Source organism: Camponotus floridanus, unplaced genomic scaffold (genome assembly GCF_003227725.1).
Source record: "Camponotus floridanus strain SB8 unplaced genomic scaffold, Cflo_v7.5 scaffold247, whole genome shotgun sequence".
In the NCBI taxonomy this organism is placed as follows: domain Eukaryota; kingdom Metazoa; phylum Arthropoda; class Insecta; order Hymenoptera; family Formicidae; genus Camponotus; species Camponotus floridanus.
This window is the reverse complement of record NW_020229378.1, coordinates 9,624-33,261: the sequence shown is the minus strand read 5'-3', so window position 1 is coordinate 33,261 and position 23,638 is coordinate 9,624. Positions and strand designations below refer to the sequence as shown.

The 23,638-nt window shown below is 33.7% G+C and overlaps 1 pseudogene; it reads right to left on the bottom strand.

Annotated features, from left to right (window-relative positions):
- Nucleotides 1–6,142: 6,142 nt before the first annotated feature.
- LOC112638108 lies at nucleotides 6,143–10,122 on the bottom strand (annotated as a pseudogene).
- Nucleotides 10,123–23,638: the final 13,516 nt, after the last annotated feature.

The window sequence follows — 23,638 nt, the reverse complement described above, 5'->3', positions numbered from 1 at the left end:
GAATAAACAGCAAGCTCAATCGGGACAGCATCTCATGTACAAAAAAAGTTCACAACAATTTATGTGTCAATTAAAGCAATTGTTAAGGATTGTGTAAAACGTAAAGGAAGTACGTACTGGCCAAAAAGCAGAAATCGAAACGACGAAGCCAAGTCCAGAAAAATGGGAAGAAGTGGAAATCAAGAAGGTCGAGACTAGATTGGGTGAGAAACAAAAAGGATATAAGGAGGAAAGAGATATAAAAAAAGGGGAAGGGGGAAAAAAGAAAGAGAAAGGGAGGAGAATCGAGGTAGGAAGAGGAAGGAGCAAGGGATTTTTTAAAAAAATGAGAAAGGGAGAAAAAAGGGAAGGGAAGACAGGGAGACGGGCAAACGTTTAATTACTAGAGTGAAAGAGCACCGTTCGAACATTAACAAATCGTTTGAAAATCTCTCTGTTATTTCAACACATAGATTGTTGGGACATAATTTTAACTGGGACGATACGACAATTTTAAATCAAGAACCTTCTTACAAGAAGGCTAGTTTCCGAGATGCTACATATTTGCTAACAAGATAATAGTCTTAATATTCAGAACGTTGTTTGTTTGAACTTTGTTTCTCGACGATTCCTACACTGAAAAAAGAATTTAGTAGTAAACACTAAAATTTAATAACAATTACTAAATGATTTAGGTAAATAGTGCTAAATAAATGTGTGGTAATAGTTACAAAAAAAATTAATTGAGTAAATAAAATATTTAGTTTAGACTATTTAAATTTAATTCATTCAATTACAAATTTGATTGGTTTAACAAAGCTTTAATAACTGTAACCAAATTTTTGTAGCAGAAAATAATATATTTAATAAGTATTATCACATATTTGATAATTATAACCAAATTATGATAACTAGAAATTAAAAAACATGGTAATTATAATTAAATGTTTGATACCAAAAAGTAATTTGACAAATATTATTTGATAAGTATTATCAGATATTTGGTAATTATAACTAAATCATGATAACGAGAAATTTAAAAATCTGGTAATTGTAATTAAATGTTTGATAGTAAAAGATAATATATTTGATAAGTATTATCAAATATTTGGCAATTATAACTAAATCATCTTAAGGAGAAATTAAAGCTGTGATAACTACTACTAAATGTTTAATTTAAAAGAACAAGCAATTTTATAATAGTTACCAAACATTTAATTACTAGAGCTACATATTTAGTTAAAACAAATGAGCAATTTATTTACTATCACTAAATATTTAATTGGAATAAATAAATGATTTGGTAATTATTAATAAATATTTAAATAAATAATATTTTTAATATTATGATAAAAAGTGGTAAAATATGTGAAATAAATTTAAGACACGTCAATATTGAAATATTGAAAAAGATTTATTATAATATTTACATAAGAACCGTTTTTTTTAAATATTAAAATACATATATTTATGTATATTTTTTTTTATAATTTATATTTTAGAACAAGTGTTTTTAGCAGAACATTAATATTAACGCTAAGATATTATTTCTTAAACATCGAATATTGAAATAAAATATCGACCTTCGCCTGAGATATGAAAATTGCATGTTCTCACATTGAATTCTTTCGAAATATCAATTGTATAAATTTCTATATGTGCTATTCTCACGTGGCAATTCGATTTCATAAACTTTAAAATGAGTATCTAAACCTAAAGTAATACACTTTTTATATACAACATAAAAAAATTCTCTGCTCTTTAAAATAATACATTGCATTATTCCGAATGACAAATTATTTTCATCAGCATTAGAAATGATCACATATTTAGGTCTAAAGACAACGTTGTTATATCGAACCCATGCAACTTCCATTAAATTGTTATCATCTACTTGGGATACATTCGTAAAAATTGAGTTGAAACAAGTTGCCAATGTCTTCCTACGAATGAGTGTTATTAAATGCGCATCCGAATCACTTGATACTAATCTTATTTCTGGACCTATTTCAATTATATCGTTAAGCCCTCTTTTACAAAGAAATCTATAACAAGAATGCAATTGCAATTTGATTGCTAATGTTAATGTTATATGTTTCCTTGATGTTACGATAGACGCATAATTCTTCGAAATTTTATGAAATCCCTCATATCGAATAGAAGATAAACTTTTAAGAGGTCCCATTCTTCGAATAATTTCTGGATAATGTAACATAAAATGAAATTTGGGTTTTAGATGATCATTGAATAATCGTATATACATTTCATGATGAGAAATTATTAACCCTTTAAGGAAATTTATGTATGAAATAATTGTATCTGTTACGATATTAATAATTTCACAAAGTATAAGATAGAAATCCCAAACTTCATTATCATAAGGAATTAAATCTCCTATAATAAAAGTTAAATCAATAAATCATCGCAGACATTTCTGATGCTATCATTATTAGATATCCTTTTTTTGATCAATTTTTATCAATGGCATTTTGTTTCCCTTATCGAAATTTGATTGATGATTAAAGTATTTAATTCTTTCATTTAAATGTTCCATTGTGAAAAAATTCTCCGTTAGGAAATATTGTATTATTTTCGCAAGATCATATCTGCAAACACCTTCGAAAAGATCATGCATTATATCGCAAGTTATATTTATCGAGCAATCAAAATGAAGGATTTCATTGAATATACATTCTTCGTTTACGCCGTATGCCAATTTTGAAACATCTTCGCAATAATTTTGTGGGGTACGTAATAAACTTTCGTCTTCGAAAGTTGTGTATTTGATTTTACAGCACGACAAATTCTACAAAAATAATCACTGGAAAAACTCTCATTGAAACCTAAAAGACCATTAAGTCCCAAATTATCACCTAAAAGTGCTATCATAACAAAATAAAGAATATGTTCATTACCATTTGTATCACGAATAACAATTCCTTCGTTACTTAAATATTTCAATTCCTCTATTACATATCGAAAACATTTTGCGTTCCCGAAATACATACGATCTGATGAATTTATCAGTTGTACTAAAAAAATATTTTCTAATAATGAAGCATATTGCGAAGGCAAAATTGCGATTGAGCAATAAGGTCCTCCTACTTTATAAATCCCTGCTGCAGATCCTAAAGGATTATTCATTTCGAAATCATCGTAATATAGTAAAAACAACGGTATAATTGTTTTATTTGGATAATGCTCTCTAATAGATTTCCAAATAGTACCATCGCAAACACTTGTATATGTTTTAGCAGTGTATGTTGCAGCGATATTTGTTTTAAGAACGGATGATATTTTTTCATAGTAACCAGGTAATTCTAAAAGAGTCTTTAATGTTTCACGCATAGGTATGATTTGACCTTCACATTTTTGAACAGTGAGAATTGTGTTTTGCTCTTTTCTTTTATTACCGTATTCTCCGATAAAGAATGATTGTGGAGAGATAAAATACTTTGATTTTTGGAGATACTGGAATCTTTTATATTCACTATCAATATTTTCCAATATAGATATCTTACAGTTATCAAAATTGTATAAATTAGAAGGTAATTGTGATTTTAATTGTTGAAGAAGATATTTAGAAACATTCTGAATTGTATCTCGAAACTCTTCTATAATTTTTTGAATTATTAATTGGGCAATAGGTTTCTGATATAATTGAGCGACGAATTTTAGCACACAATTTGCAATGTCGTTAGATGAAATATTTTTTTCAATTATAAAATTATTTGTATTAGTAATTACATTAGTATTTAATTTTGCAATTAACAATTACATTTTTTTGTTCGAACCAATTATGTGTTTTCTTTACACCAATTGATTCTTCTCATTATTTTGTGCATAAAAGTATTAAGGTAAAATAATCGAAAAATGAATATTTTACAAGATATTTTACGGTTTATGTAAAATTAAAAAATGATTTCAAGCCTCATAACTTGGAAAGTATTTAATGAAAACTAACATAATTGTAGTGTTTTGGAAAGCTCTTGAGATGAGCTACAAGAATATGCAAAAGCATATAAGGTGTCCCATTTAAAAAGTTGGAGCTGACCTTCACGTGATCTTCGGGTGGCTCTTCAAGATTAAACTAATGACACCATCATATGTCCCCCTTGAAACCATACAACTTTTGTCTGAACAATTTTTTTGTATTCGGCTTACCAACGGAGTTATTCAGGTGGCCTGTTTTAGATGCCTCACCCTGTATACAGGGTCTACCAAAAGTGTGGAAACCCCTAAATATCTCGGAAAATATACGTTTTACAGAAAAGTGTTTCCAACAAAAGTTGTAGGGTTTAAGAAGATCTATATACTGATTCTATCAGTTTGACCTTGGATGGCGTCGTCAAGGTCAGGTCAAGGTCACATTGACTTTTTTAAATGACACCCCCTACATTTGATTGCATATTCTTATAGCTTAATTCAAGAGCTTTCCAAAACACTATAATAATGTTCATTTTTATTAAGTACTTTGCGAGTTATGAGGGTTGAATGATAGAGTAGCGCCGGTATTAACATTATCCAAGGTGTACTACATGGAGGTTACTCGCTCGGATTTGCATCTGTTGTGTGTGTGATCCAGCTAACTAAGGCAAGATCGGTCGTGGATCCAGTCAGCAAAAGCAAAGACCCAACCAAATTACAATCGAGCATTTAAAGACCTGGAAAGCAATCGACATAGTAAACAGTAAATAAATTTGTGGATGCTCATTTATCATAATAATTGTTCGAAATGTGTGCGTGTGCGTGCGTGCGGTGCGTGTATACAGAGATCAGGTTAGGTTGCACCAAACGATTGCAAATGTGTTTCAATGTGTTAAAGTAAATGCTGAAAGTGGCTGCCATTTACTTCCTGACAATATGCTAATCTTTGGTAGAATGTAGAAATGACTTTACGATTCGTTTCAAAAGGTATCAAAGCCATTTCATCCCTTATTCGCTGTATCAATTCGTGAATGGTTTTAGGTTTTGTTCTGTAAACCTTACTCTTCAGATATCCCCATAGATAATAATCAAGAGGAGTTAGATCTGGTGACCGAGGTGGCCAATCCTCTCCTCCCTCATTTCCGTTCCTTCTTCCTATCCACCGTAGCGGAAAAGTCTCATTTAAAATACGACGTGGTCCTGCACCAAAATGAGCAGGAGCTCCATCATGCTGAAACCATATTTCTTGGAAATTATTTGGAAAAGTATTCTGTATGGCTGGAATTATTTGATCAACAAGTAATCTCTCATACCTTTGAGCGTTCAAATATTCTTCAAAAAAAAACGGCCCTATTAAATAGCCATCTATTATTCCGCACCATACATTTATTTTTTGTGGATGTTGTGTGTGAGTTTCCCGCACCCAATTCGGATTCTCATCTGACCAGAAACGAAAATTTTGATTATTAACTTCTCCCGTTAAGGTAAAAGTTGCCTCGTCTGTGAAAACAATTTGATAAGGGAAGATGGGCCGGACATCTATTAGTGCTATCATTCTTTCACAGAAATGTATAATGAGCATCCACAAATTTATTTACTGTTTACTATGTCGATTGCTTTCCAGGTCTTTAAATGCTCGATTGTAATTTGGTTGGGTCTTTGCTTTTGCTGACTGGATCCACGACCGATCTTGCCTTAGTTAGCTGGATCACACACACAACAGATGCAAATCCGAGCGAGTAACCTCCATGTAGTACACCTTGGATAATGTTAATACCGGCGCTACTCTATCATTCAACCCTCATAACTCGCAAAGTACTTAATAAAAATGAACATTATTATAGTGTTTTGGAAAGCTCTTGAATTAAGCTATAAGAATATGCAATCAAATGTAGGGGGTGTCATTTAAAAAAGTCAATGTGACCTTGACCTGACCTTGACGACGCCATCCAAGGTCAAACTGATAGAATCAGTATATAGATCTTCTTAAACCCTACAACTTTTGTTGGAAACACTTTTCTGTAAAACGTATATTTTCCGAGATATTTAGGGGTTTCCACACTTTTGGTAGACCCTGTATATATATATATATATATATATATATATATATATATATATATATATTATACAATAAATAGCAATCAATCAATATTACTAAATAAAAAGTAATAGATTTTCAAAAGAGCAAATGATACAAGTTGTGAAAACAAGTTTTCAGACTTATACACAATGAAGACTAATCTCTTTTTATTTTATTTAATGCAGTGCACAGAAAGGGAATGTTCTCATTCCAAATTGTATGGATCTCATAAATTCTCCACTGAATTAGATACCACATATTTTCACATTCTTTCAGATAACACGCATTAAATGTTACAAAAATCTTGAAAAGTACATCCAATGCTTTTAATACCGTCGGCATAGAATACAATGTTGTATCGAGCCGAATGTATACATTGTCGATTGCAGTTATTTCTGGTCTAACGATGCTTATAAAAGATTGCATCGTAAGGTTCATTTGACGCATTTTATTTTGTTTGTCCTGACATATTTTTTCAATATCGCCAGGTACCTAAAGTAAATTACAAAACGTAAGAAACCTCTAATTATAAATGTTAGTTTAACTTTAACAAATCTTTTTAAAAAACTGAAAAAGCGCCCAGTAAAAATATCTATTGGAAAAATACTTCTATATATACATCATTCTATATATACATCAGTCTCTTGATAAAATATCAATTTCGATTTTTTTTTATTTCGAATCTGGAACGAGAACGGAGTTTAACTTACTTTACAGTGTATTAGAATTCCTTCCTGACTTTCCGAGATTGTAGGTTTTCACATTCTTTTCTTGTTCCCAATTTTAAAAGTAATTTTACTTAATTTAGGAGCTACAACACTTGTTAAAAGCCATATTTGAAGGGCTGTTTTCGAATCTATAAGGAAATCAATAGATATGTATTAATAGAAGAAATATTAAGGCACAGAGTGTCTAATAATAACCATATATATGAAACATATCTGTATGTGTGTATCATTTTTATTACAAATTAAAATAAAATTTTTAATGTACGAATATTTACCTAAGTTTAAATGCTGTGCATTCATTAAACTTTCATAAATGTTCCCTCCTGCAGATAAATTTTTTTTAAAATAAATGAAAAATTTTTCAAAATTTACGTTCCAAAATTTCAATAACTTTTCTTTATATTGAGGAAATTTTCAATCAAAATCCCTTTCAATCTATAAGAATAAATACAAATTATTATACCTACGTGAACTTAGCACCTTAATAAATTATTAATAAAGATTATTAAAGATTTAATACTCAAATTTATAATATTTTGTTTGTAGTTGTTAGTAGTAAAATTTGCAGTTAAAAGTCTTTTTAAAATTATTTTTAATGTTCACTTCCTTTAATAAATATTTTAAATGAAAAAAATCATAGGCTTTATTTCTGTGCTTGAATCTTATTAGCTCATTCTCTATTATTTATATTTTAAGTATAGTCTTATTTAAAAATAGTCTTATTTTACCATAAAGCCTTATTTTATTATATTATTTCAAAATAAAGACATTTACCAATATATAAGAAGAATTCAATTTCAATATAGGCCACTTTATAAATAAGTCATTAACATTTTTGTATATTTTACTAGCGCAATCTTCAACGCGTAATATATGTGATCCCATTTTTCGTTAACTTCATTCTGTGGTTTTTGGTTATGGATCAACCAAATTCTATGTTCTTCTGCGATTTGTTGATCATCAGCTGAGAAGAATTTAAAAAATTAATATTTATTGGACCAGTTATATATTTTTCAAAAATTTCATGATAAATCTTAATACAAAATATAAATACCTTGGCTTACAATAACATTTTGTTCAATGTGATTATTATTTTTCAACTTGTCAGCATAACGGATAAATTTTAATGCGTTACGAAATTTATCGACCAATTTTTCTCTTGAGATATCAGCTTTATCAATTTTTGAATATTTTTTTCGTATAGGTGGCATATAGTAAGTTTCTTTACATTCTTTTGGAAATAACTCAATTATTTCCTCTGTAATTTTAGCAAAATCTTCGTTTTGAAGTGTTCTTTAAAAAAAGAAAATTTAACATGTATACAGGGTGTCCCTAAATTCGCGCCCACGGAATACAAGGCGTGATACTTTAGGCTAAAAGAAATAACTTTTTCCTTTAGCAAAATTGCGTGCGATAAGTAGTTTTTGAAGGAGAGCAGGTTGAAGTAAACCAATAGACGTTCTGGTGTAAGTGGCGCTCAGGGCCGGCGCGCGCGCTTCGTTCACTTGTATCAAATTCTTGACTAGTATTTACAAGTAATGTTAAAACATTAATGCTTTGTTATAATTACTTTACTATGAATTTATTTTTATCTTAATTATGATTTTATTTTAATTATACATATAATTAGTTAGATTATACTTAAGACTCAAAATGTAGAAAATTTTTCAAAATGTAAGAAAATGATGAAAAAAGAAAAAAATTTAGAAGAATAGAAACGCGTTTAGCTCGCAAAGCACATTACTATTTACATTTGTCTCTATTTTCAGATAGATCTACGAAATCAGACATTCTTTTATCTTTTATTACGTAAGAAATAAAAGCAATATTTATTTTGTTAATTATTCACTTTTTAAAGAATACAATATGGAAAAAGATCACGGTTCAGTATTCAAGTTGATTCTTATTATTTGAGTCTTAAGTATAATCTAACTAATTATATGTATAATTAAAATAAAATCATAACTAAGATAAAAATAAATTCATAGTAAACTAATTATAACAAAGCATTAATGTTTTAACATTATTTGTAAATACTAGTCAAGAATTTGATACAAGTGAGCGAAGCGCGCGCGCCGGCCCTGAGCGCCACTTACACCAGAACGCCTATTGGTTTACTTCAACCTGCTCTCCTTCAAAAACTACTTATCGCACGCAATTTTGCTAAAGGAAAAAGTTATTTCTTTTAGCCTAAAGTATCACGCCTTATACTCCGTGGGCGCGAATTTAGGGACACCCTGTATATCACGATATAGAGATATAGTAAATGTAGATTATTGGATCCCAAATGAAAAAGATATTTTAATAATACATAAAAGATAAAATATTGTAAAGTAACAGAATAAAAAATTATAGACAAAATAACATATAAATATACCTGATATTTAAATTCAAAAAGTATGATATAACACATTATATCACATAAAATGGATTGGTATTGAGATGTAATATTTCCTCCATGTTCATTTATTAGTATCAGAGAATTACCGAAAGCTGTTTTTGATAATATTTCCTTTAAATTAAATTCCACTGTTTTTAAATTTAGTCTTCTTTTCTCTACAGGTGGTTCATGGTAATATTTCTTTATTTTCGACTAAAGAATTATTCACATTTTGACAGTTATCGCTAATCTTCTACAATAGCATTCTCAGGTTTTGTTGGAAGATTTATTAAATCAACAAGAATTGAATTATTTATATTATCATTCTCTGTCTAAAACTTGAACAATCAAAGTCGACTATTTTATTGCGAATCTGTAAAAATAATTCAATTTTTATTATTTTTCCATTTTATAATTACGCTGATTAAAAATAGTAGCAAATAGAATCAGTTTAATTACATAATAATTAATATAAAAAATAGAGAAAAAATATATAAATAGAGAAAACATACATTGTATTCATTGAAATGTCTGCGTAGTTTCAATCGATTTAAAACGTTGGGAATCAATTTATTGAAATCGGACGAATTACATTCGTTTAAAAGATCGCCCAAATCATCTACACTTTTAATATCATTCGCTACATAAAGAAAATATAAAATGTTAAATATAAGAAAATCTCAAATGTAAATATAAATGTATATCAAACTTCAGTGTAAATAAAATAAGAGAAAAAACGAATTATACATTTATATAATAAATTATAATTTATAAAAATGTATTAATTTATTGTGCACAACAAATAAGATTCAAAAGATACGCGTAAATCAAAAATATCCAAGGTTGGTTAAATAATAAATAAGATAATAAATAATAAATAAGATAATATTATAGTTACAAAGAAATTTTTATTTGAAAAGAAATAATAAATTAGAATTACCTTGAAAAATATCACAGAGATGAGGCAATTCCCAACTCTTTAAAAGAAAATCCATTTCCTCGAAATGTTTCGAAATATCCAATTTTGAGCAGAATTAGTCATCGCACATAAATGCGTACAATAATCGATGCGTATAATAATCGGGGCGATTACTTCGGAAAATGCTCGAACGGATGTTACGGATGAGATCGTGGCAACAAGACCATCTTTTGTTTCATAAAAAAAAAATAAAAGAAAATAAAGGAAGAAAAGATCGATGACAGAAAATGAATGTTGTTTCGCTAGCGAAACGACGTAACGCACTGAATCGAGCGAAAAGAAGCTGTAGGCATATCAATGGAAAGGAGGGTGAGGGGGACTGAATATTCGTGTAACCGACAACATTCTGTTTTGCTTCAGCTTTTTCTACACAGCTCCGATCTGTGTTTAGAAGCTTCTTTTTGTTCGATTCAGTGCATTGCGTCGTTTCGATAGCGAAACATCATTCACTTTCTGTCGACAATCTTTATACGCATCGATTACAGCAGCAAAAATGTCTGCGATGATTTGCTATTTAACTTTTATTATAGGAGATTTAATTCCTTATGATAATGAAGTTTGGGATTTCTATCTTATATTTTGTGAAATTATTAATATCGTAACAGATACAATTATTTCAAACGTTCAAATAAATTTCCTTAAAGAGTTAATAATTTCTCATCATGAAATGTATATACGATTATTCAATGATCATCTAAAACCCAAATTTCATTTTATGGTACATTATCCAGAAATTATTCGCAGAATGGGACCTCTTAAAAGTTTATCTTCTATTCGATATGAGGATCTTCTATTCTATTCGATGTTTCATAAAATTTCGAAGAATTATGCGTCTACCGTAACATCAAGGAAACATATAACATTAACATTAGCGATCAAATTGCAATTGCATTCTTGTTATAGATTTCTTTGTAAAAGAGGACTTAACGATATAATTGAAATAGGTCCAGAAATAAGATTAGTATCAAGTGATTCGGATGCGCATTTAATAACACTCATTCGTAGGAAGACATTGGCAACTTGTTTCAACTCAATTTTTACGAATGTATCCCATAATCATAGTGCGCAGGCATCGAACTCACACGTACGCTTACACTCACATGTCCGCTCAGCTGTCAGCTGTAGTTGCGTGCTGCTGGCGTACGCAGTCTGGTAACAGCGTGCGAGAGCTAAGACGTTTTAATAAAAATCTTGTGTTTGCGTAGTAAATTAACAGAGAAAATGAAGTGTACTCTGCAGGAATATACGGATATGATTGTAGCATAGGGACTAGCGGGAGAAAATACTTATCGTGCGGCCGCAATTTACATGGAATCATTTCTCGGGCGTGCACGAAAACTAAGTGGCCGTACAATTTTACGTGTTGTGCAATAATTATGTGAAACTGAGTGTCGTGCATAATATCGGGATAACCGGTCCAGCAGTGTGTCTTCGTGTACGAGAAGAAAGGATTCTTGAAGAATTTTATCATCGTATCACATTATCAAAGTGTGCAATACATTTTATCGAAGGATTTTCAACCACGAATCAATTTTTGTAAAGGTACTGTTCATTAATTTTTTACATTTACGATATATTCAGCGTATAGTAAATGGCATTTTGAATAATTTTTAAATTGAGAGTGGAATAGGCCTATGGGGGAAATCACTATAAAAAAAGCGCACCATGCTATCTACTGCAAGGTGGTGTGGAAATGATAGCGCATCATTTTCTCGCCACAAAAGGGGGGACGGGTCATTTTTCGGCGCGGTATTGCGATATATCGCAAACCACCATCATGTCTCGGAGAGCGACCCGCTTCGAGAGCCCACCGCTTCGCCGCGCTCGTAGTATCGGATTACGGTGGGACAACTCTCGTCGCCGCGCGCTTTTACTCACGCAGATTGGCCGATCTTTTTTATTTAATATTTCGTTAATTCAAACCAATCTACTTCTTTATTTCATTAAGGTCGAAAATTGACGGACACCCTGTAATTACTGCCAATTCGGTAATAATTGCTAACTGTTTTACACGACTATCTTATCAAAATTTGTTAATAATTACCAATTATTTTATCAAACATGTTGACTGAACTAAATCATTTAATGATAGTTATCAAATATCTAATAATCTTAAATTGAATCTAATAATCTTAAATTGATTTAGTAATATTTACAACATATTTAATAACAATCATTAAAGATTTTATGATAAATATTAAATATTTAATAATTGTTACTAAATTGTTTAATTGATTCAACTGCAAACAAAATTTGTTTGAAACTAGATCAATTGAAGATTTAGTAATTATTATCAAATATGGTAATATTTATCAAATATTTAATTAAAATTCACAACTAAATATATTTGATAATTATTACTAATGAATTTTTTCAGTGTATCTTCCTATCATTAATAAATGTCGCTCTATTAAAAAACCCCTTGCTCTTTTGCCCCCCTTTTCCTAATTCCTTTGCTCTGTTACAGCATTTCATGTCTCTTATTATTTTTTATTAATTTTTTTTTGTTTGACATTTTCTCAGAAATTGCGTTTTCCAACAAGCGTTATACTGACCGTTAATTCATGCGTTTAATTTTTTGTATCCTACTTTGGATCCTTTTGTGTCTTAATTTAGAGTTTATATCATGATTATTTATATGACATTAATAAGGATCTGTAGAAGTGCGTCTGTCTTTAAAATTGTATTTTTATAGTCTTTTTGTGCCGACAGAGGTTGGCTTATTAAATCAATTTTTAATTTAGCAGCTCTGTTTTACGTTTCAACTGTTAATTAATTTTTCGTACGAACATCCTACGTCACGGTCCGAAAGCCTTCCTTTTCTAATTTGTATTATTACTATATGGACTGTTAACCCTCTTTATTTTTAATTTTTAAAATAATAATAATTAAATAAATCTAATAATAAATAAATAAAAATAATAAATAATCATAAAAAATAATATAAAAATAAATAATATAATATAATAATAAATAAATAATAATAACAAATAATAATAATAAATAATGAATAAATAAAGAATAATACTAATAATAAAATAAATCTAGTAATAAATAATATTAATAAATTATAATATTCGAACATAAGATATAATAGTAATATTAATAATGTTGTGCCGGACGCGGCACGGGGTGTGGGGTAGCCGGGTGTCGCAACCAAAACTTCCGGGCCGTTTCGTCTACAACGTTTTATTATAAAATCCTTTATACAAATAGATTCTCTTATCCTATTTTTAGTTGGTTTCTTTCGAGCCTTCCTTCCTTAATCGTCCTTTCCTTAATCGCTTCGTTCTTAGATTTAGAGCGTTTAACAATTTCGTCGGGTGATTTATCGCACAGTATAGTGGTTAGCCCTCGATCTCGTACTAGTTGTTGTTTGATTTATAATTAACGACTATCCGCCGCGGATTCGCGGTGGACGGCTTTTATTTCCTCGGTTTCGAGGGTGTTTTGGAGGGGATCGCCTAGCGACATGACCATGTATGGTCATGGGGGTTCTTCGTGGCGTCCAAAGTCCAAATGCAAGCGAAGGAGGTTCAAAGTTGAATCCCTTCGTTAGCGTCTTTCGCGTTTCCAGCGAGCGTTCTCGCGCGTGGTTTGCTGAGATGGCGGTTTTGCGCGGTTCGCGAATGTTCTATTGTATATTCTATTATAATGGTATAATAAGTTATAGTCTCTCGGGCTATAACATCCCTCCCCCGTTGGAAAAGAAAAACGGAGGTTGCAAACGAAGTTTTTCTATCTTCTAAATGTGTATATGCCTATCCTTATTTTAAATATATTTCGCGTGTACAATATTCATTATAATCGTTTCTTAAATTAAACTTATTTATTCTAGAATCGTGTGCTCTTAGTTCGTTTTAATATTGGTCTAGGCATTCCGTATGTTTTGTCAGTTTCGTCTATTATTGTAACAGTCGGTTTTTTAGATTTCTTCTTTTTATATTGGATAATTATCTATATTATTACTATTATAATAATTATAGTGGTTATTCCACTGGAAGCCATTGGGTATATAAATGTTTTTTGTTTAAAGAAGTTATTTTCGTTATTATTTAAATCTTTATTTATCTTTTCTAGCTTGTTATTTAGTTCTTTTAGCTCTGTTGGATTATTTATTATGTTTTTAAGTTTTCGTCTGTCATTTGTATAGTTATTATCTTTAAAGATTGTTATATTATATTCGGGTTGAAATTCTTCTATTTCTGAAGTATATGTAATTGTTTTAGTCTGTAATATTATGTCTGTTGACGTCAATTTACAATTGTCACGTAGGGTGATTCGACCTATGTTTCTGATTATTTTCTTATAATCAGGGTGCTTATCGCATTTTATTGTGACTTGCTGTTCGGATGCTGTCGAGTATAGCCAGGAGTGTGGTTGACGTAAGTCAATCCATATTGTATGGTTTACTGTTACGTGTTTTATGTTACAATATTCTCGATAATCTGTTTCGTATACATATATTTTTATTTCGCACGGCGTATTTATATTTAGGTGATATATCGGATGATTGCTTTCGCATATGTATTGTTTATTTTTATTTATACAATTAGTTAGATCTTGTTTTGTTAAACTGAAATAGGTACGCATTTCTTTATTTACAATCATTAGCTTATTCTCTATTTCTATATAAGCAAATTTGTTTTTATAGTCGGTTGTTGGTAATGGAATGACATTAAAAATTTCGTACATAGGTTGCGTAATGATGAGGAATTTTAATATTGTATATATTTTCGATTTTTCGCAATACGCATTTATTTTTATAAAATTTTCTATCGTTACCCATTCATTTTGATTAATTTCAAAGGGGAAATATGAGCCTCGTGGTAATTGAAGTACGGCTTCCTTTAGTTGGTTTATAATGTCAGTTATGGGTGTTAGTAATGGATGCATTTTACCCTGACGTATATATGTTAGATATTCCAAGATATCTTTCGCATCTCTTATTAAATTATTTATCATTGCTATTATTACCGTAAAATGTTCGTCTATTTCTTCTCGTGTGGTATAATCTCTAATATAGTGATTAATTAGTTTTCCATTATAATCTAATATATTTTCCAATTTGTTTAGATGTATTATGGTGGAGTTTAAAATTTTAATCTGGTTTTTTGCGACGTGTTCTAAGATTTGTTGTTTGTTTTCTAATAATCCTATTTGTTCGTTTATTAATTTTCTGTCATTTTCATCCATTATTCCAAATAGGATTTTTGTGATGGAGCCTACGCCGTTGATTAGGCCTCTACGTTTATCTGACTTAACTTTATATAACGTATTTATTAATGTTATTATTTTATTTAGATTATTTGAATCATTATTAATAATATTTTTTAAATTATCGCACGTTTGTTTTATGCTATTTTCTGGTTTTATTTCTTTGCATATTTCGTTAGTTTGTTTAATATATTGGTTGATTTGCCAGGTTCGATCATTTAATTCCGTTATGTCGAATTTGATAACTAATTTCCAGGTTTGCTCGGTTTGATATAGATGTCCGATTTTTTCGTAGTAGATTCCTGGGTTGTGTTTAAATTCTTCAATTTCAAACAGAAGGCGGGTTTCGTCTTGCTTGGTGGGAACGGGGTTGATCTCTAGTATTAGCGTTCTGTAATTATATATATTAAGTATTATATATATGTACTCTGCTGGTGTCATATTTATTCGTTGCTTGCTAATTTTATCAGTGTGGGATTAGTTTTAATCTTTCTCAACTTAGCTCTGTATTATGTCCTTTCGCGAGCTTCAGTCTTTCGCTGGTCGTTAGTCAGTTCACAAAGCAACAAAAAAAAAGAAAAACAAAAAAATCATGTCGAGCTATCCTTCCTCGTCAGAGGAGTTCGCATGCGATATTAACAATTGCGAGGCCGATTTGCCTCAGGTGCGGGATGTGTCTGGTGGCCCGCCCCTACCGCGCGATCATTTCGAGCGGGCTTATTCGCGTATATACGCGAACAGCCTTTCCTCATTGTGTGTGACTGTGAATTTGGTTACTGGTTCGCGTGTGATTCGCGAGGTCGTGCCCTATCCCAGGAGCATATTGCCTTCCATTTGGGATGTTTTAGACATCTCGCGGGCGCAGGAGGCTGAGGAGTTCGCGGCGTTGTGGGCGCATCGTCGCGTAGAACGTCTCTTGCGCCTGGGCCAGCGTGGCCGAAATGCGGTGCCCAGGGGGAGGGCCCGCGCCGTCTGGCGTCTTCCTGAGCGTTTGCCGGAGCCGTTGCGCCCCTCAGGCCGTGGACACGGTCGCCCACATGGGTAAGTAAATTTATTTATTATTAGTGTGTATTTATTTTTGTGCTTATTAATGTTCAATAAATAATTTTAATTTGTTGGTGTGCATGCGTATCGTTTTCCTTCCCTTTTTTATTGTATAGTTTACGTCGGAGTTCTTTTCTAAAATCGTATACGGTCCTGTCCATAATGATTCTAGCTTTTTTGATCTTCCGCGTCGTAGTGTCTCGTCGTACACTAACACTTTATCCTCTATTTTAAATTGGGCTTCTTTTGTGTTTTTATCATATTGTTTCTTGGCTTTGCATTTTTCTTCTTTTATGTGTTCTTTTGCGAGTTGGTTTGTTGCGCGTAGTCTTTCTTTTAGTTCTTGCGCATAGTCATCATAATTATATGTTGGTTTAGGCGGTTTTGTCAATGCTGTCGGAATTTCGGCTTGATGTCCGTACATCAATTCGAAGGGTGTATATCCTGTAGTAGTGTGCGGCGTCGTATTATACGTGAACATCGCGAACGGTATCCATTCGTCCCAGTCTGTTTGGTCCTCATTTATATAGTGTCTTAAATATTCTGCTAGTGTCTTAAATATTCGATGCGATCGTTCTAACGCGCCATTACTCTCTGGGTGATACGCGGTTATTTGTATTTTGTTTATTTTTAATAGTTTGCACGTGTTTTTAAAGATCTCGCTCATGAAATTAGTTCCTTGGTCTGTCAAAATTTTTTCCGGTATTCCGTGTTCAAGAATTATCTTTGTAACAAATTCCTTGCTGATAGTATTCGCTTCTTGATTTGGGATCGGAATAGCTTTACTAAATTTAGTTAAATTGTCTTGGAAGGTTAATAAATATTTATTTCCATTATTAGTAATAGTTAGCGGTCCTACTATATCTAGCGCGCATTTTTCAAATGGTTTATTAGGCGTGTCGGTGATTATTAAAGGAACTTTATTTTTTCTTGATAATTTATTTTTTTGACACGATTCGCGATATATTGTTCTACGTCTTTAGTTAATCCTCTCCAATTATGTTGTAAGCGGATTCTTTTAATCGTTCGTTCAATTCCTTGATGCCCTCCTATAGGTGCATCATGATACTCTGATAATATCTGTTTTTTCTCTTCTTCTGTGTATGTTGTTATATTATCAGTATCTGTTTCTTCTTCTTCTATCTTTAGAATTTCTTTATCCTTTTCTAGCGATGGTCCCGGTATCGCGTTACGACTTAAGGCGTCGGCATTTGCGTTTGCTCTTCCAGCCTTGTGTATGATTTCGTAATCATATTCTTCGAGTTTTAATCTCCATTGGATTAATCTCGATCCGGGGTCGTTTACATTGAACAACCATATTAAAGGTTTATGGTCCGTGATAATCTTAAATTTTGTTCCATATATGTATGGTCTAAAATGTTTAACAGCCCATACAATTGCCAATAATTCTTTTTCCGTAGTGTTATAATTTTGCTCCGCCTTTGTTAATATTCTGCTGGCGTAAGCAATCGGTCGGTCGCTGCCTACCTCTCCTTGTGATAGCACTACTCCGATCGCATAGTCGGAGGCATCAGTGGTCACAATAAATTCTTCTGTAAAATCAGGATATTTCAGCACTGGTGCAGTCATTAGTTTCTCTTTTAATGTTTCAAATGCTGCTTGCTGTTCCATTGTCCAAATAAATTTTTCCGATTTTTTTGTTAATTTTGTTAGCGGTTTTGCGATCTTTAAAAAATTCTCGATGAATTTTCTGTAATATCCAGCTAATCCTATGAAGGATTGAATATCTTTGACTTTTTTCGGCGTCGGAAATTCTTTTATTGCTGTTAACTTCGATGGGTCTGGAGATATTCCGTTTTCGGAAATAATATGGCCCAAATATATTACCTCCTTGCGTAAAAATTCGCATTTGTCTGGCTGTAATTTTAAGTAAGTTTTTCGCAGTCTTTGCATAACTTCTTTTAATCGCTTGTTGTGCTTTTGTAAACTTGATCCGTATATGACGATGTCATCAAGGTAGACCAGGCATCTAAGTCCTTGTATTCCCATTAACACTGAATTCATCAGCCTTTGAAAAGTCGCTGGTGCATTCTTTAATCCAAACGGCATTCGATTAAATTCGTAATGTCCGTAGGGAGTTGAGAAAGCTGTTTTATTCTTATCTTTTTCAGCCATTGGAATTTGGTGATATCCTGACGCTAGATCTAATGTACTGAAATATTTCGCATTTCCCAGTTGGTCTAGAATATCAGTAATATTAGGCAACGGAAATGAGTCGCCTATGGTTAATTCATTTAATTTCCGGAAGTCTATGACTACTCGGAGTTTCGGTTTTCCTGATGCATCTGCTTTCTTTGGCACTACTAATAATGGTGCGTTCCACTGACTCGTGCTTGTCCTGATAATTTCATTTTGCAGCATTTCTTGTACTTGCCGATTTACCTCCGCCTTATGTTTCTCGGGTAATCAGTATGGTTTTACATTCACCGGCGCGGTGTCGGCACGCGTGCTTATCTCATGCTCGACCGTCGCGGTGCATGTCAGTGGTTCTCCTTCCAGATGGAATATTTCATTGTATTCTTCACAGATTTCTAACAGTGTTCGTTTTTCTTCTTTATTTAAATGTTGAGTTCGCAATAGTTGTCAAATTTGTTGTTTACGAGAAATAGCATTTTTAGCCTTCCCTTTTGTTTCTATTTTATTTATTTGCTCTGTATCTTCCTCCATGTCTTCTAGTGTGACTATTGGAGTGAGCAGTTCGATCTCTTTGTCTGTCGTGTTTATCATACTCACAGGACATGAAAAATTGTTTGGTTCCACCAGGCCGTTTCCAATATATGATTCTGGGACCGCTTCGCTTGTTCGGACTATTCCTATATGATTCTGATTTACTGCTGCTTTAATGATTGTCTCGCTGCGAGGTTTCAGAATTATTTTTCTGCATGGATGTAATTTCAATATACTATCCTTTATTTTTATTTGGTTTCGTTTGTAATCGCAGGCTGCTGTTTGTTTTTTAAGGAAATCTATTCCTAAAATTCCTTCATGCTCGATCGCTATGTCATCCTTTACGACATAAAATGCATGCTTGATAGCACGTTTGTTGAGTATAATTGTTGCGTATACTTTCCCTAGTGTGTATAATTTATGTCCACTGATTCCTGTGAGTGCAATTTTCTTTTCGTATACAGGTGTATCGTCCTTTAAATTTTTCAATTTAATTAGGGAAATTGTTGATCCGGAATCGTACAGCATATTTAACGTTTCGCCTTTTACTTCACGGATTGGTAGTGATACCTGCAGTAGCTCGTCTTTGGCTGTGTGCGTGTTTTTTATATGCGTCACGCAATACTCTAAGGCAGGTCGCAGTTGTTTCCTTCTCGCTTCCTCCTCTTCTTCTTCTTCGCTATCACTTGGGGAGTCGGTGCTCTTTTTTCTCTGTCTATGCGGAGTCCTTTGCTCACGCTCGCTTTCTTTATGTTTTATTTGATTAACCGGCTTAGAATTACGGTTATTATTAGTGTTATTGATTTTAGGACGTCCGTTCAGGCTCCAGCATTCCTCGCGGGTGTGTCCTGTCTTTTTACAATATTTGCAAAATTTATTCAAAGTATTTATTCGCGTGGATTTTTCCGGTTTTGGTAATGTATATTTATTACTGCTTCGACAATCGCGTCCGTAGTGTCCAGATTTTCCGCATTTATAACATTGTATGTTAGTATCTCGAGTTGGTCGCGTTTTAACGTCGAATTTATTTTTATAGGAGAAGCCGGATGCTCATGTTACAGACGGGCCGATAAGCTTCTCCTCCGCGCTCGCGCCATTTATCGCTTCTTGGAGCGAAGTATATCTTTGTGATCGCACAAGAATTTTTAATTCATCGCGTAATCCGATTTGAAAATTTATTAGCGCTTGTTTTTTAATGGTTTCTTGTATTGCTTGTTTAAATGAAGGAAGCCGTTCTTCTCCTTCCACCATAGACTCATATAGTTTCATGGCTAACATATCGACACGTTGGCCGAATGCATAGGCGGTTTCGCTTGACTTTTGTTTTAAAGAATTAAATTCTATCTGTAAGTGTATTGTACTTTGCTTCGCTTGATAGCAAGTTTCGAGTTGTGTTTTTAATTCTTCAAATGTCTGGATATCTCGCGTTTCGAAATCTTGCATGGCTTTACCTCTTAATTTAGTATATAAGATTGCTTGTATTAACGATTCTTCGTCCGCGGGATTAATATTTTGTACCGCGTACGTACAAGCGTTTAAAAATTCCTGTAATCTATGTCGCGTCGTCCCATCAAACTCGGGAATCATTGTTCGCGCTTCTTTTAATGATACATAGTGCGGGGCTGCGCTACGTCGGTTTCGTATATCGCGTTGAGTGCGTCCGTACATTACGTCGAGTGGGACAGTGTTTGCATTTACTCGCGCTTCATTTAAATTTGCTTGTGCGGTTTGTATCTCTCGCATTTGTTCGCGCATGTACTGCATTTCGGTTTGCATTTCGCGGAAACTGTGTACGAGTTCGGCGAGTAATACGTTACTCGTTCCTTCGGCCGGCTGACCTGCGTCCTCATAGGCCGCGGCTGCGTTTAGCTCGGCCTGTTGCGCTCGCATGCGCTCGATTTCTCTATCGACGGCTTCGTTTTTCATATTCACTTGCGCACGTGGCTCGAATAAACTAATATCAACTGATATCGATGAATAATTTCTTCGTACTGTAACGCGACTTGGTCCGTCTTGTACCGAATTATCGTTATTACTCGGTTCGTGTTCCTCGGATGAATTAGAACTCGAATAATGTTTTTCTAAATTTTTTCGCACGCTTCTACGAATATCGCGAGCAGCCTCTTCTGCTACTCGTATCGGAGTTACAGTTCCGAATCTATTTGCCAATCGTGCTGGCACGCTCAGAAATCGCGGACTCTTAAATTTTACTTGTTTTGACGGTGCTGACATTTAAATAAAGTTCGACTTACAGTAGTAGTACGGTGATTCGCATGGTCGTAACTTATCGGGTCGCTTATCGTATCGCTCGACTGTTGATGCTGCTGGTGGGTCGTTGTCCCGTGTTGGTGCGCTATCCATCGGCGATGCATTGTCCGTCTGCGTTGCGTTGCCTTGCCTTGGCCGTGGATCGACGTTGGTCCTTGAGCGCTGGTGTTTTCTTTCGGCTTTCAGCTGCTTGGCCGTGATTTCTTTATCACTGTCGTCCGTGTGTGTTGCGTGCTGGTTGAGACTATCTGCTTTAATATAGCAGTTGCTCTTTCCAGTTTATTAATTTTGTATTTTCTTTTTGTTGCAGGCGTTAAGGATCCAGGATGGTCCTCGATCTCGACTATCCCACCGCTGCCACCAATAATGTTGTGCCGGACGCGGCACGGGGTGTGGGGTAGCCGGGTGTCGCAACCAAAACTTCCGGGCCGTTTCGTCTACAACGTTTTATTATAAAATCCTTTATACAAATAGATTCTCTTATCCTATTTTTAGTTGGTTTCTTTCGAGCCTTCCTTCCTTAATGGTCCTTTCCTTAATTGCTTCGTTCTTAGATTTAGAGCGTTTAACAATTTCGTCGGGTGATTTATCGCACAGTATAGTGGTTAGCCCTCGATCTCGTACTAGTTGTTGTTTGATTTGTAATTAACGACTGTCCGCCGCGGATTCGCGGTGGACGGCTTTTATTTCCTCGGTTTCGAGGGTGTTTTGGAGGGGATCAGTAGGTATATAAGGCGGGTTCTAACTCAGGTCCTCTCAGGGGGGGTGAGGCGCGCGGGGGATTACGGAGGCGCGGGGGAATGACGTCACGCGAGACGGAGGGGATTTAGGTAGCGGCGCGTGTTAGATGTTTTATCGCAATATTGTATTACATGTCCGATTGATAAAATATTTATAAACAATATAAACAGCGGTATTCCTTAAGCAATATTGTATTATATATCCTAACGCGTTGGAACATGTTTTTGCAAAACAAAATGGCTCTCGCGGTACACACCACCCCCACCCCACCCCCTCGCCACCAATATAGGTACCCACCCCCACCCTCACTCCCTCACCCCCGATATAAGTAACTCTAGATTTTTTTCCGTTCGACGTATCCTTGTCTCTCTCTCATTGAATTACGCAGCATGCACATTTATAAACAATATAAACAAATGGTACCTCCCTGAATCGTCTTCCGCAATTTTTTCTCGGAAGGAATGCAATGCATATCAGCGCAGATGTTCGGCTGCTTTGTACCCTTGCTTTCACCGCTCGTATATCAGCGTCGATGTTCGGCTGCTTTGTGTTTTCGCGGTACATCCCTCACCCCCGATATAAATAATTCTAGATTTTTTCCCGTTCGACGTATGCTTATCTCTCTCACTGAATTACGCATGAGAATTTATAAACAATATAAACAAATGGCACCTCCCAGAATCGTCCTCCGTAATTTTTTCTCGGAAGAATTGCACCCTTGCTTTCGTGGTACATCCCTCACCCCCGATATAAGTAATTCTAGATTTTTTTTTCCGTTCGACGTATCCTTATCTCTCTCTCATTGAATTACACAGCATGCACATTTATAAACAATATAAACAAATGACACCTCCCAGAATCGTCTTCCGCAATTTTTTCTCGGAAGAATTTTTAACCTATCAGCGCCGATGTTCAACCGTTTTATAAACGCAAGCAAACGCAAAAAAAAGTACACCACGATATAGTAAAGTTAAAACTCTATTCATGTTTTTACATATTTTTTTGTCTTACGTATTATATGGACTAAAAGCTAAAGCCGCCAGCTCGCAATCGACGAGTTGATACTTATTGAAAGCGTCACTCGTGCGTATTACAATCGATACTTCTTTAGGATTCGTTACAGCGGACGCGATATTGGAGAATTGCGTAAATTTGACATCGACTGTTTGGATAATTTTATCTAATCGATCAAAAGTTACATCTATGCAATCATCGAGATCGAACATACGATGTAACGTCGATTCTACCATCATCATGCATACGTTCGAAGATTCGAGACTTATGAGTTTAGCGTCGTTAATCGTACGAACTCGCACTGTTAGCGGTCCAACGCTTATAAAATTATACATGTCGTGAGAGTCGTTCCGAAGGAGATTTAGAATATCGCGACGTTGCTCGCAGAGTCCCTTCCATGTTTCGAGAGATAATATCAGTCCCTTTCCCCGATGATCTCCTATGATAATCTCCACGTAACTCGGCGGACCCACGTTGATACAGATTTCGAGGAATTTGAATTCCGTAGCTGTCAATGCGTATCGTCTGCCTAGTATACGAACCGCACGACGCTCCGACGAAATGCTACGGGAAAAATTAAAATTAAGTAATAC